The following is a 15,876-nucleotide window of genomic DNA, read 5'->3' on the forward strand; positions in this document are numbered from 1 at the left end:
GCACATTCTTGAATAAAAAGAAAATGTGTCTTGCCCATTCACCCTCTGAATGGCACACACACAATTTGTGTCTCAGGGCTTAAAAATCCTTCTTTAACCTGTCTCCTCCCCTTCATCTACACTGATTGAAGTGGATTTAACAAGTGACATCAATAAAGGATCATAGCTTTCACCTGGATTCACCTGCTCAGTCCATATCATGGAAAGAGCAGGTGTTCCTAATGTTTTGTACATTTGGTGTATGTTGTGTATAGGCTAAGTGAAGTGTCTTGTGATTTATTTTATTTTGATTTATTGGGATCAGGTGCCAATAACGCCAATGGCGACAGCTAGTCTTACTGGGGTCCGATGTGATATGTATGTCTGGAACAAATGCGTGTAAGGTTGCCAAGCAAATGTACCTATGGGACGATAAAGGATTCATTCATTAAAATCCCATACTTTGTGAAATCACGATGTAATGCAGCAGATGACATTGGTCTTGACAATTCCAAAACCATATGGAATGAAATGACAAAAGCAGCTTCATTTTGATTGGATGTTGCATGCCATTGAAATAGTGCTTCAGTTCCTTCATGTATCAGCACAGTTGCTTGAGATGTCACTTGCAACCTGCAACTGCAACAAAAGTTGTGTGAAAGTTGCTTTGTTGCCCAACCATAACCATTAGGTGGGTGAATGCAAAACTGACTGAAGATCAGTGTTTGGAGCCATCATGTACTTTGATCATGATGGCTAATGTTTTTCACCGTGGGTTGCTTGCTGACCTACTCAGTTTCGCATGGAGGAAAGGTTGTGTTCATGTGTTCAGGACATGGACATACCATGCCTGGAGTTTTGCTCCAGTTCTGTGTGCTGTTGATCGATGACAGATGTCTCTTTTGTTGCCCTGGTGATGACAGCCAGTGGAGGCCCAGCCTCGGTCGGGAAAGGTTCCACTCAAAGGTCAGGGATCAAGTTATGTAAATGGCGCACGAGGGACTTCAGGAGCCATGTTGAGGCAATGAAAATCAAAGCTCCCGCACTCCCCCAACTGGTAAATACGACTCAAAATGCTAACCCCTAATATGTGACTGGCTGCATAAAGAGTTTTATGGTGTAGTTCACCTCAGTTCAGGGTCGTGTTCAGCAGGGCACACCGTAGCGGAACATTTTGCAACAGAAAGGGAAAATGTGTGTGTTCATAATGGATAAATTCAGGTAGTCTACCTCCAGTTTTAAAACGTTCTCTCTCTCCCCTCTGGACACGACCCAAACAAGTCACACTCTGTACATGGAGCTCCCAGGTCGGTTGTAAACCTTCACACGTATGCTGACGTTTCAGGCCTTTAGACATGACGCTGGTTTGAAATGGTTTAGAGGCCACCTGCATTCCTCTAGGTGGATGTGTGAAATATTGCTGCTAATGACATCTGGGAGGTGGCATTGACACCTTCTGAAGCACTGACTTCTGGGTAAGGGCTCTCAGCTGCTGCTCTACTGCTTCTTCTGTTTGGGCACCTCCGATTGCGACCTTTAACCCTTAGTGGAATGGTGCTGCTTTGAAGTTGGCGGCTACATCTTCATGGATGTATAGGATATTCTCACCCCATTGCTGTGTTGTGTGTTACCCTGCTACCATGACAACAGTGTTACAATGTGAAGCTTGTTGTAGCAGACCTATTTCATGCATTTGAAGTTTGATTGTTACTCTTATTGGAACGATTGATGTGCTGTGATTCTTGTTTTGGTAGTCTGTGTTGAAAGGTTACTGTAGGACATTAGTTAGGTATGTTGATAAATCGATTTCTTGCAACTAATTTAATTTCCCCCTCCATATCAGTATCCATTTCCATGCCAATAATTTTTATTTCCTAATTTAGTATGGCCTGCCTTCCTAATTTTCAAATGGCAGTGGTCACTGGATGGCCCAAAATTCATGAAGCACGTCTTTGATTTCAACACACACACACACACACACACACAGCCTCCCTCCCCAACTCTCCCATGTTATGTCATACTGTGCAGCCCTCGGTTCTCTGTACCCACTGGCCTAAATGCATCAGAAAGCAGCTGGCAGGTTTATTTTTAGTTCAGTTTCAGTCGAGAGAGCATCAGGTCCCCACTCAGGGAAATCGCTTCACTGAAGTGCCTGGTGTCAAAACAGCCCTGTTGGACATGGAGGTTACACACTGAGACAAAACACACTGAGACACATACACGGACAAAACTCCCACATAAACACACACACAGGCCACATTCAGTCACAACCATCACCCCGCTGCATGATGCTACACTCACTTGACCTCTCAAATTGTGTCTCCACAACGATTAAACCATAATTCTTTGAAGAGGTCACCGCCATAATAATAAACACCAGAATTTTAAGGAGGCCACCATCTTGGCACAGTGAAATGCCTTGGCATTTCCCGAGTGGCGCAGCGGTCTAAGGCACTGCTAGCGGCATCACTACAGACCCTGGTTTGATCTGGGCTGTATCACAACAGGCCATGATCGGGAGTCCCATAGGGCGGCGCACAATTGGCCCAGCGCCGTCTGGGTTAGGGGAGGGTTTGGCCAGGGTAGGCCGTCATTGTAAATAAGAATTTGTTCTTAACTGTCATGCCTAGTTAAATAAAGGTTGAATATTTTTTTACATTTTTTTTCTTCTTCTTCAAAATAGCAACTCGACCTACTTGATCATCCATGCACCAAGTCTGAGTCTCCTCAAACTTCTGAGAACCAGGCCTGAACCGAGGCCTCCAGGCAGGCCCCTCTATGACCGCCGCCAAGGTGCAGAAATAAATATCTCCAAATTCCAAGGGGACACGTTGCAACAACGTGACATGGGTGCTGAGTGCATGGCCACTAGGGATGTATCTGCACATGAAACCCCCAATGTTGATCCGGGATGGACTGTTGGGCCCGGTGGGGGTGGCTGTGGCATCTTGAGGATGGATAGCAAATGGGCTCTCATCCCAAACCTTGTTGGTCCTGAAAGGTGTGCAGTCGACCCTCCACTCCCTGGTTTCCAGTTTATTTTTAAGTGCCATCATACCCAGGCCCCAGATGCCCACAGCTGCTCGAAAAATTGTCAGTGTAAAAAAGAGCTGGGTAATTGTTCTGAAGAGACAGCCACTCCATATTATAATGGCATATAGACATCCACTGGGCACAGATGTGAATTGAACATCGATTCCATTGAATGACGTGGGAACAAAGTTGATTCAACCAGTGTGTGCCCAGTGGGAGCTCAATGGCATTTCCGTCAAAAAGTACCCATGAGAACCAACATGTACCAACAAAAACTAGTTCATAAGAGCATTTCAAATTGGGTGTCAAATTAAAGGCTATTTGAAAAACAAAAAATTATGTTTTAAGTGAGAAGTAGGCATTGGTCTGAAGCTGAAAAAGAAAGGAAGAATTAACAAGTAATGATAGACCTGACAATTAGTTAGTGATTTTACTGATATACGTTTTGTGATTTAAAATTTGAATTATCAAAAACTCAAACTGAATTACTGCAACTGAAAAGGCTATAATGGGAAATCGTAATAGTCACAAGCCACAATTGGGTCACCTGCTACTGTCCTCCCTTCCACTCGCATACTGTTATGTTCAGCAATCTCTCTCTCTCTCTCTCTCTCTCGCAGTACAGTACATTGTAATGCACTGTACTGCACTCTACACTACTGCACTGTATGGAACTCTACTCTACTGCACTGTACTGAACTATACCCTACTCTACTACACTGTACTGTACTCTACCCTACTTTACTGTACTGAACTATACTCTACTCTACTGCACTGTACTGAACTCTACCCTACTGTGCTGTACTGAACTCTACCCTACTTTACTGTACTGAACTATACTCTACTGCACTGTACCGAACTCTACTCTACTGTGCTGTACTGAACTCTACCCTACTTTACTGTACTGAACTACACTCTACTGCACTGAACTCTACTCTACTGTGCTGTACTGAACTATACTCTACTGTGCTGTACTGAACTCTACCCTACTTTACTGTACTGAACTACACTCTACTGCACTGAACTCTACTCTACTGTGCTGTACTGAACTCTACCCTACTTTACTGTACTAAACTATACTCTACTGTACTGAACTCTACCCTATTTTACTGTACTGAACTGTACCCTACTCTACTGCACTGTACTGAACTCGACTGCACTGTACTGAACTCGACTGCACTGAACTCTACCCTACTGTACTGAACTCTACCCTACTTTACTATACTGAACTATACTCTACTGCACTGTACTGAACTCTACCCTAATGCACTGTACTGAACTCTACCCTACTGCGCTGTACTGAACTCTACCCTACTGTGCTGTACTGTACTGTACTCTACCCTACTGTGCTGTACTGAACTCTACCCTACTGTGCTGTACTGAACTCTACCCTACTGTGCTGTACTGAACTCTACCCTACTATACTGAACTCTACCCTACTCTACTGCACTGTACTAAACTCTACCCTACTCTACTGCACTGTACTGAACTCTACCCTACTCAGTTGCACTATACTGAACTCTACCCTACTCTACTGCACTCTGCTGAACTTTACTGCACTGTACTAAACTCTACCCTACTCTACTGCACTATACTGAACTCTACCCTACTGTGCTGTACTGTACTGTACTGAACTCTACTCTACTGCACTGTACTGAACTCTACCCTACTCTACTGCACTCTGCTGAACTCTACTGCACTGTACTGAACTCTACCCTACTGTGCTGTACTGTACTGAACTCTACTCTACTGCACTGTACTGAACTCTACCCTAATCTACTGTTCTGTGCTGTATTTTACTGCACTGTACTTTACTGTGTCTGCTGTGCTGCGCTGTGATGTCCAAACTTGTGAAATGTGGAATTGCCCTTGGTGTGTCAACCATAGTAATAGAATGAAAACAAACTCATTCTAGTTTAGCGGTGTCAAAAGTCCTTGATCCATTCGATCGGATCCTTACATTTTTCCAGTCAGTTCACGTGTTGTGTATGTGTGCATCCATCAACCTTGTACCTCCTTAGATTTACTGATCTCAACATCCCTGCCTCTCGCTTTCTCTCCTGTTGATTGCATGTGACCCTTGAGTCTAACCGGCACAAACACACAGCACAGCACCACACAATTACGCTCCACCATAGCTCCCACTTGTACTGACTTCTGGGAATTGGACCCTCAGGGACCTCAGCCTGTAATTGTGTGTTTCTGTTTGTTTAACTGCTGAGTCAATGCCCTGTGCTGCTCACCCACCTAGAATCTGTTTGTCACTTCACTTTAAGATTATGGGGTTGGACTTTACTGTTTTGATTGTCAGGGTGGTATAGAATAGGTTTGCAATGTACTTGCCATTTAGCTTGTTTTTTTTTTTAGATAAAAATTTAACCAGGAAGGGCTCATTGAGATTAACATCTATTTTTCAAGAGCGCCCTGGCCAAGATAGGCAGCACCAAGTCATTACAAAAAAAAATACAGACAGACAACATGAAAAACTACAAGTAATCTAGTAAAAACCATTGAATTCACAAGAGTATAAAACAGCAAATTAAAAACATTGACAGGTCAGGGAATCAGCCTCAAAATCCTTCATCAGTGATTTAAAAACACCAATCGGGACAAGTTCTTCCAGTTTAAAAGTATTTTGTAAGGCGTTCCAAGACGATGGCGCAGAGTACATAAAATCCCTTTTACCAAATTCAGTTCGGACATTTGGAACAGTTAGCAGGATAAAGTCCAGCGAATGAAGAGAGTACCCACCACATTTCTGAACAATAAAAATGCACAAATAAAAAGGTAGTAAACCCAAAATGGCTTTGTAAATAAAAGTATACCAGTGATTGAGCTTACGAGTAACTAGAGAAGGCCAGCCAACCCTGGTATACAAAGTGCAGTGGTGCGTAAGGGTTTTGCAGTTTAAAATAAATCTCAAAGTGCCATGGTAAAGAGTGTCAATTGATCTCAAACACTGAGCGGAAGCATTCATATATAAAATATCCCCATAGAGTCTAGGCATAAATGTAGCTGATACTAGCCTCCTTCTGCCTTCAAAAGAAAAACAGGCCTTATTCCTAAAATAAAATCCCAATTTCAGCTTCAATTTTTTTGCAAGTTGTTGAATATGCAATTTAAAAGAGAGGCATCAATTAAAATTCAAATACATTTTTATGAGGTTACAACCTCAATCTCCTTGCCCTGACAGGTTGATAGATGAAAGGTTCAGATTTCTTGGATTAGAAAACTTCATTAGTTTAGTTTTGTCAGTATTGAGGATAAGCTTCAATTGACACAAGGTATGTTGAACTGTATAAAAAGCAGTTTGCATGTTCTGGAAAGCTTTTGTAAGAGATGCGGGACAACAGTAAATAACAGTATCATCAGCATAAAAATGAAGTTGTGCATTTTGGACATTTTTGTCTAAATCATTTATATAAATAGTGTGTAAGAGAGGACCAAGTACAGAGCCTTGGGGCACACCATTCAAGACAGATTATTTAACAGACATAAGCCCATCAAATTGAGTGCATTAGGTTCTATCAGACAGATAGTTAGCAAACCATGCAACTGCATGCTCCGAAAGACCTACACTCGACAATCTCTGCCTTAGTATAGCATGATCAACTGTATCAAAAGCCTTAGAGAGATCAATAAAAAGTGAGACACGGTGCTGTGATATAATTTAAAACCTTCATGGCTGCTGTAATTGTGCTATGATTCTTCCTGAAGCCCGATTTGGTACATTGATAAAATAGAGTTAGTAAATAAAAACTCTTTTAGCTGTTCACTTACAAGGGTTTCAAGTATTTTCACCAGGGGTGACAGCTTTGAGATTGTCTTATAATTATTTAAAAGAGTTGGATCTCCCCCTTTTAAAAGTGGTAGGACAAATGCTGATTTCCAGATCTTTGGAATTTCATTACATTCCAGGGTTAGATTGAACAAAGATGTAAGTGGTTCAGCTATGAAATCAGCTGCCAGATTTAAAAAGCAGGGATCCAAAAGATCAGGACCTGCAGGCTTTCTCTGATCTAAGGATTTCAGGGTTTTGTGTACCACCTGCACTGAGAATGGCAAAAAGCTAAAAGTAGTTGCCTGGGCATGCAAGGCAGGGAAAGGCTAAACCTAAGAGCTGTATGGCTATTGTTTAGAAAGGGAGGCTCAGGGGAAAGGGAGACCTGCTGGACAGACAAGGTAATGAACGGCGGCAATGGTTTTCAATGTATTACATTATTAACTACAGCCGGAAATAACTTTTGGGTATTAGATCGGTGGTCACTGAACAGCATTTCCACCAGAAATTCAACTTCCATGAGTTGGATCCTTTGTTTGAACTCTAGGCCCGTTACAATTTGTGTACAGCCCCAACAGATCCACGGAGGAATCGATCGCTATCACACTGCCCTCTCCCATCTGGACAAGATAATTCCCCAGTCCACCTGGCCGTGCTGCTGCTCCAGTTTCAACTGTTCTGCCTTATTATTATTGGACCATGCTGATCATTTATGAACATTTGAACATCATGGCCATGTTCTGTTATAATCTCCACCCGGCACAGCCAGAAGAGGACTGGCCACCCCACATAGCCTGGTTCCTCTCTAGGTTTCTTCCTAGGTTTTGGCCTTTCTAGGGAGTTTTTCCTAGCCACTGTGCTTCTACACCTGCATTGCTTGCTGTTTGGGGTTTTAGGCTGGGTTTCTGTACAGCACTTTGAGATATCAGCTGATGTACGAAGGGCTATATAAATATATTTGATTTGATTTAAATACATACACTGCCCTCTCCCATCTGGACAAGAGAAATACACACTGCCCTCTCCCATCTGGACAAGATAAATACACACACTGCCCTCTCCCATCTGGACAAGAGAAATACACACACTGCCCTCTCCCATCTGGACAAGAGAAATACATACAGTGAGCTCCAATAGTATTGGGACAGTGAAATTTTGTTTGTCTCTTTACTCCAGCACTTTGGATTGGAAATTATACAATGACTATGAGGTTAATAAAATGCAGACTGTCAGCTTTAATTTGAAGGTATTATTTGAGGGTATTCGTCCATATTGGTTGAACCGTTTAGACATTATATAACTTTTTGTACATAGTCCCCCCATTTTAGGGGACCAAAAGTATTGGGACAAATTGACTTGTATGTGAATTAAAGTGGAACAGACGGTGTTTTAACTGCTTTGCAAATGTGAAACAAACAATCAAATTCCCAGTTTATGCTACAAACGTTATAAAAATTGGTTCTATTTGACTCAACATTCCATGATGTACACTAAGGCATTTTGGAAGAATAGATGCAGTTCAATGCATGATTAATATAATTCACCAATACATTTCTTGGTAGTCTGCTAAATATTGATATCAGGTTGTAAATCACTGCTGGCATGGTACATTGTTTGCTACCACCATTCAGGATGCACTGTTTGTTTCAATTATAATTTTTGGGGGACAAAAACTGACAAATGTAACTAAGGCTGGGAATGTCAATACAATCAAACTAGTAAGGACAATGATCACAAGTCAGTCATAACGTGGTTAATATGCTACCGTATCTATTTATGTAGCAAGATAAAACACAGCGCCTAACACTAGCTAGCTAGCTAACTAGATTGCTGCTAGGAGGACGTTATGTAATTGGAGGTGTGGGTGAGTGACTGACTTTTCCCCGTATCGTTTTTTGGCGGTTACACAGCTAGAGTTTGGGGTGTCATTTGTTTAGCTAGCAATAAATGTGAATCGCTTCGTTAGCTAGCTATCTAGGCAAAAAAGTAATTGTTGTTCACGAACGCTCTGTAAAACATGTAAACAGCCTAACCAGCTCTGCTAAGGCGAGTAAAATGGTCAGAATGAGATGTTCTCTCATGTGTTTCTGGAAGTAGCAAGCTAGCCAACTTTAGCCAGTTAGCTTGGGTGCTTGATTGGGACAACACATGCTGCAGAGGACGAGCAGGCTAGTCCCCATCATTTATCAGTGCAATTTTTTGCTGTTGTTGATCCAATTGGTAGTTACAGTCTTGTCCCATCGCTGCAACTCCCATACGGACTCTGGAGAGGCAAAGGTCGAGAGCCATGAGTCCTCTGAAACACGACCCCGCCAAGCTGCATTGCTTCTTGACACACTGCTTGCTTAACCCGGAAGCCAACCGCACCAATGTGTCTGAGGAAACACTGTACAGCTGTTGACCGTACAACTGGCGCCCAAGTGCCCAGCCACCACAAGGAGTCGCTAGAGCGCGATGGGAAAAGGACATCCCAGCCGGCCAAACTTTCCCCTAACCCTGACGATGCTGGGCCAATTGTGCGCCGCCTCATGGGTCTCCTGGTCGCGGCCGGCTGCAACACAGCCGGGAACAATCCCAGATCTGTAGTGATGCCTCTAGCACTGCAATGCAGTGGCGTAGACCGCTGCGCCACCCTATCAGTTTGAGAGGGTTTATCTAATGTTCCTTCATTAGATTTGAGCTAATCTTGCTCTGGCTGGCATTAGTTGTTGATCTTGTTGTTGTTGATGTGCATATAGGGAAAGGGAGCTGGACTCCCATGGTATTTGGCTACAAATCTGCAGAAATCCATTCAAGTGTATTTTGTGGCTTTTGCTGAATGTGTTCTAATGATCTAAAGTAAACACAGTCCAGTTCAAAGTGAATGATGGTAGGCCCTTGTAGCAAATTGCATTGTTTGCATAAAGGCCTACGGTACCTCTGACTGGCTATGGCGCACCGGTCTGCGTAGACTCCAGTCCTTCACAAGACAGATGTTTTTATTAGGTTTTATTTACTGCAGTGTCTATTAATTGTCCAAATGCACGGCCGCTTTCCCACTCTGTATTGCTATAGAAGTTTTACAAATGCCTTAGAATGTTTGGGAATTGCGTATACTAAGACTTTATGAAAATGTGAAAATGACCATATCTTAGTGCTCACTTGTCAGAAAATATAATGTAAAGTGTCGTTCTTCCTGGGGGTGTATATGAACAGATTTTAATAAGATAAAATGTTGCTAAAATGCTGGCAGTTCAATTTTAAAAGTAGTAATAAGTTAAGTATCAAAAAGCAAATGCATCCAACAAATGTTTTGCCTTGCGTGCTATGAATATGGGACCGAAATGTAACTTTTTACTACTTTAATACACATATAAGTGAATTGGTCCCAATACTTTTGATCGCCAAAAATTGGGCGACTATGCACTTTCTAAACAGTTCACCCGATATGAATAAAAATGTCCTTTAAAACAAAGCTGACAGTCTCCACTTTTAAACTTGTTTTCATTGTATCATTTCAAACCCAAAGTACAGAGCCAAAAAAACAAAAAATGTGCCACTGTCCCAATACTTTTGGAGCTCACTGTATGTAAGAATGTTGTTCATCGACTACAGCTCAGCCTTCAACACCATAGAGCCCCCCAAGCTCATCACTAAGCTCTGGACCCTGGGTCTGAACCCCGCCTTGTGCAACTGGGTCCTGGACTTCTTGATGGGTCGACCCCAGGTGGTGAAGGTGGGCAGCATGCCAATTGGTAAACTTGATGATTGAGTTGGAGATGGGTGTGGCCACGCATGGGTGAACAGGGAGTACAGGAGGAGGCTGAGCACACACCCCTGTGAAGCCTCCAGGTTGAGGATCAGTGTAATACGTTACACTGATCTTCAACCTGGAGGCTTCACAGGGGTGTGTGCTCAGCCTCCTCCTGTACTCCCTGTTCGCCCATGCGTGGCCACACACGTCTCCAACTCAATCATCAAGTTTGACAACAACACAACAGTGGTAGGTCTGATTACCAACAACAACGAGACCGCCTACAGGAAAGGAGGTGAGGGCCCTGGCGGAGTCATGCCAGGAAAATAACTTCTCCCTCAATGTTAACAAAACAAAGGAGCTGATCATGAACTTCAGGAGACAGCTGAGGGCGCATGCCCCCATCCACATTGACGGGGTCGCAGTGGAGAGGCTGAAAAGCTTCAAGATCCTCGGCGTGCAAATCACTGACAACCTTAAATGGTCCATCAACACAGACGGTGTGGTGAAGATGGTGCAACAGTGCCTATTCAACCTAAGGAGACTGAAAAAATTTGGCTTGGCCCCTCAGCCACCCGAGCCACGGCCTGTTCACTCCGCTACCATCTAGAAGGCGGAGACTGTACAGGTGCATCAACGCTGGGACTGCAAGACAGAAGCTGTTTCTCAATCTTCAGGCCTTCAGACTGATAAATAGCCACCGCCAGGTGGCATCTGCCCAGTACCATCTGTTGGTCACAGATACCTTAAATATAAAATGGGCCTCACAATAGGCTCCAGGATCTCGTCACAGTATTTCTGTGTATTGAAATTGACATTGATAAAATGCAATTGTGTTCGTTGTCCATAGTTTATGCCTGCCCATACCATAACCCCACCACCACCATGGGGCACTTTGTCCACAATGACAACCGCAAACCGCTCACCCACACGACACCATACACGTCGTCTACGGTTGTGAGGCCAGTTGGACGTACTTCCACATTCTCTAAAACAACGTTGGAGGTGGCTTATGGTAGAGAAATTAACATCTAATTATCTGGCAACAGCTCTGGTGGACATTCCTGCAGTCAGCATGCCAATTGCACGGCTCCCTCAACTAGAATAATCTGTGGCATTGTTGTGTGACAAAACTGCACATTTTAGGGTGGCCTTTTATTGTTCCCAGCCCAAGGTGAACCTGTGTAATGATCATGCTGTTTAATCAGCTTCTTGATATGCCACCCCTGTCAGGTCGATGGGTTATCTTGGCAATGTTGAAATGCTCACTAACGGATGCAAACAAATTTGGGCACGACATTTGAGGTATACAGTGAGGCAAAAAAAGTATTTAGTCAGCCACCAATTGTGCAAGTTCTCCCACTTAAAAAGATGAGAGGCCTGTAATTTTCATCATAGGTACACTTCAACTATGACAGACAAAATGAAAATAAAAAAAATCCAGAAAATCACATTGTAGGATTTTTAATGAATTTATTTGCAAATTATGGTGGAAAATAAGTATTTGGTCAATAACAAATGCTTATCTCAATACTTTGTTATATACCCTTTGTTGGCAATGACAGACGTCAAACGTTTTCTGTAAGTCTTCACAAGGTTTTCACACACTGTTGCTGGTATTTTGGCCCATTCCTCCATGCAGATCTCCTCTAGAGCAGTGATGTTTTGGGGCTGTTGCTGGGCAACACAGACTTTCAACTCCCTCCAAAGATTTTCTATGGGGTTGAGATCTGGAGACTAGCTAGGCCACTCCAGGACCTTTAAATGCTTCTTACGAAGCCACTCCTTCGTTGCCCGGGCAGTGTGTTTGGGATCATTGTCATGCTGAAAGAACCAGCCACGTTTCATCTTCAATGCCCTTGCTGATGGAAGGAGGTTTTCACTCAAAATCTCACGATACATGGCCCCATTTATTCTTTCCTTTACACGGATCAGTCGTCCTGGTCCCTTTGCAGAAAAACAGCTCCAAAGCATGATGTTTCCACCCCCATGCTTCACAGTAGGTATGGTGTTCTTTGGATGCACCTCAGCATTCTTTGTCCTCCAAACACGACGAGTTGAGTTTTTACCAAAAAAGTTATATTTTGGTTTCATCTGACCATATGACATTCTCCCAATCTTCTTCTGGATCATCCAATTGCTCTCTAGCAAACTTCAGACGGGCCTGGACATGTACTGGCTTAAGCAGAGGGACACGTCTGGCACTGGCAGATTTGAGTCCCTGGCGGCGTAGTGTGTTACTGATGGTAGGCTTTGTTACTTGGGTCCCAGCTCTCTGCAGGTTCTGGGATTTTTGCTCACCGTTCTTGTGATCATTTTGACCCCACGGGGTGAGATCTTGCGTGGAGCCCCAGATCGAGGGAGATTATCAGTGGTCTTGTATGTCTTCCATTTCCTAATAATTGCTCCCACAGTTGATTTCTTCAAACCAAGCTGCTTACCTATTGCAGATTCAGTCTTCCCAGCCTGGTGCAGGTCTACAATTTTGTTTCTGGTGTCCTTTGGCTCTTTGGTCTTGGCCATAGTGGAGTTTGGAGTGTGACTGTTTGAGGTTGTGAACAGGTGTCTTTTATACTGATAACAAGTTCAAACAGGTGCCATTAATACAGGTAACGAGTGGAGGACAGAGGAGCCTCTTAAAGAAGAAGTTACAGGTATGTGAGAGCCAGAAATCTTGCTTGTTTGAAGGTGACCAAATACTTATTTTCCACCATGCAAATAAATTCATTAAAAATCCTACAATGTGATTTTCTGGATTTTTTTTTCTTCTGATTTTGTCTGTCATAGTTGAAGTGTACCTATGATGAAAATTACAGGCCTCTCTCATCTTTTTAACTGGGAGAACTTGCACAATTGGTGGCTGACTAAATACTTTTTTGCCCCACTGTATAAGCTTTTTTATTTCAGCTCATGAAACATGGGATCAACCCTTTACATGTGTCGTTTATATTTTTCTTCATTGTATATTTATATTCTAGACTGACATTGCTCGTTCTGACATTTCTTTCTTTTTTTTCTTTTTTTAGCCATCTATGTGTAATGTTTTGTATTGTTCTGTATTACTACACTGTTGGAGTCAGAAACATAAGCATTTCGCTGCACCTGCGATAAATATCTGCAAAATGTGTGTACATGACCAATAAAATGTGATTTGATTTGAAAACAACAAATGGGAACATTAGATCACTTTACTCTCATTTGTTTATTTAGAGTGAAAATGACTGGCCAAACTTCATGGATTTACATGGTGCACTTTAAAAAGTAAAGGTTCCTTTAGGAGTTCTTCAAATTGAAGTGTGGGGAACCCCTATAAATTCTTCGAAGAAGAACCACTTTTAATGGATCCTCAAACCTCTTGAAGAACCTTTTGGGGTTAATTTTTGAACACCCGCACCCTCCCCCATATTATGATTATTATTATTAATAATAATAATAATAATACACATAACAATAACACAATATTTTAGTTGTTAGTGTTTATTATGATTTATTGTGGCAAAGCAGAATACAAAAATCGAAATAGGAGGTAAACTCCTAGCAGAGCCCCAAGTCCAATGGATATATCCTCTGACATGTTGATGTTAATGTGTTGATGTTCTCCGTATCCACAGCCAGAATGATTTTTCAGTGCATGGTGATCGAACAGGTTTCCTGTTATACTCATCAGAGGTGTAGGAATGGTCTGTGAATCTAAAATAAATATGTACAGATGATTAAGAAAACATGCACATGAGAGTATTTATACCCTGGTTCTTGTGGTAAATGTGAATGAAAAACCAGTTGATAATGGTTTTCATACACATGCCTTGTCCATAATGTAGAGGTCTATGGGATTTTCATTCAAGAGGTGAGGGAGGAGGATAATACAAGTGGTCTGCATAACACACCAATACCAATTGACATACCTTTGTATACTTCCTCGTCTGTATCTGCACCCAATACAGCTAGCCTTCCACATATTCTTATAGCATACATATTCTTACCTCTTTGTTGATTGATATCCAATGAATTGTGTACATTTGCTGTTTGAGAAAGACTTTCACAAATATTAAAAGATAGATGGTAACCTCATAAAACAATATATATTTAGATCATACAAGGGACAAACCTTTCCTTAAATTGAGGCGATCTTAAAAATGTTCAGGTAAGTGCCTGCACCTGCTGTCCTAACTGTCCAAATATTTCAGTTGGGCAGTTAGGTTCCTGCAAGAACCCCTACCAACTAAGGAGGTTCCTCGATGAACCCCACCTTCTATGATGTTCTTGGAATAACCTTTTGCGGGCAATTTTCAATGCCAAGAACCATAAGGTTCTTCAAAGAACTTTGAGGATCTTAGAAGAACCCTTGTTGAACAGCACCAGCTGTTCTGGACGACTGTGTGATAACACTCTCGGTAGCCGATGTGAGCAAGACCTTTAAACAGGTCAACTTTCACAAAGCTGTGGGGCCAGACTGATTACCAGGACGTATACTCAAAGCATGCACGGACCAACTGGCAAGTGTCTTTACTGACATGTTCAACCTCTCCCTGACCGAGTCTGTAATATCTACATGTTTCAAGCAGACCACCATAGTCCCTGTGCCCAAGAACGCGAAGGTAACCTGCCTAAGTGATTACCGCCTCGTAGCACTCACGTTGGTAGCCATGAAGTGCTTTGAAAGGTTGGTCATGGCTCACATCAATAGCATCGTCCCGGATACCCTAGACCCACTCCAATTCGCATACCACCCCAACAGATCCACAGATGACGCAATCTCAATCGCACTCCACACTGCGCTTTCCCACCTGGACAAAAAGAACACTTATGTGAGAATGCTGTTCATTGACTACAGCTCAGCGTTCACAAAGCTCATCACTAAGCTAAGGACCCTAGGACTAAACACCTACCTCTGCAACTGGATCCTGGACCTCCTGATGGGCCTCCCCCAGGTGGCAAGGGTAGGCAACAACACATCTGCCACGCTGATCCTCAACACTGGGGCCTCTCAGGGGTGTGTACTTAGTCCTCTCCTGTACTCCCTGTTCACCCACGACTGCGTGGCCAAACACGACTCCAACACCATCAATAAGTTTGTTGACGACACAACAGTGGTAGGCCTGATCACTGACAACGATGAGACAGCTTATAGGGCGGAGGTCAGAGAACTGGCAGTGTGGTGCCAGGACAACAACCTCTGCCTCAATGTGAGCAAGACAAAGGAGCAGATCGTGGACTACAGGATAAGGCGGGCTGAACAGGCCCCCATTAACATCGATGGGGCTGTAGTGGAGCGGGTCAAGAGTTTCAAGTTCCTTGGTGTCCACATCACCAACACAATATCATGGTCCAAACACACCAAGACAGTCAC

At 42.9% G+C, this 15,876-nt stretch overlaps 1 protein-coding gene across 2 annotated transcripts in view; it reads left to right on the top strand.

Moving 5' to 3' along the window:
• The window catches only part of LOC110488043 (protein tyrosine phosphatase type IVA 3), a 62,166-nt gene that overhangs the window by 11,006 nt on the left and 35,284 nt on the right, over positions 1 to 15,876 (top strand). The gene's annotated exons all lie outside the window — the stretch shown is intronic.

This window comes from Oncorhynchus mykiss, chromosome 32, assembly GCF_013265735.2.
Source record: "Oncorhynchus mykiss isolate Arlee chromosome 32, USDA_OmykA_1.1, whole genome shotgun sequence".
Classification (NCBI taxonomy): domain Eukaryota; kingdom Metazoa; phylum Chordata; class Actinopteri; order Salmoniformes; family Salmonidae; genus Oncorhynchus; species Oncorhynchus mykiss.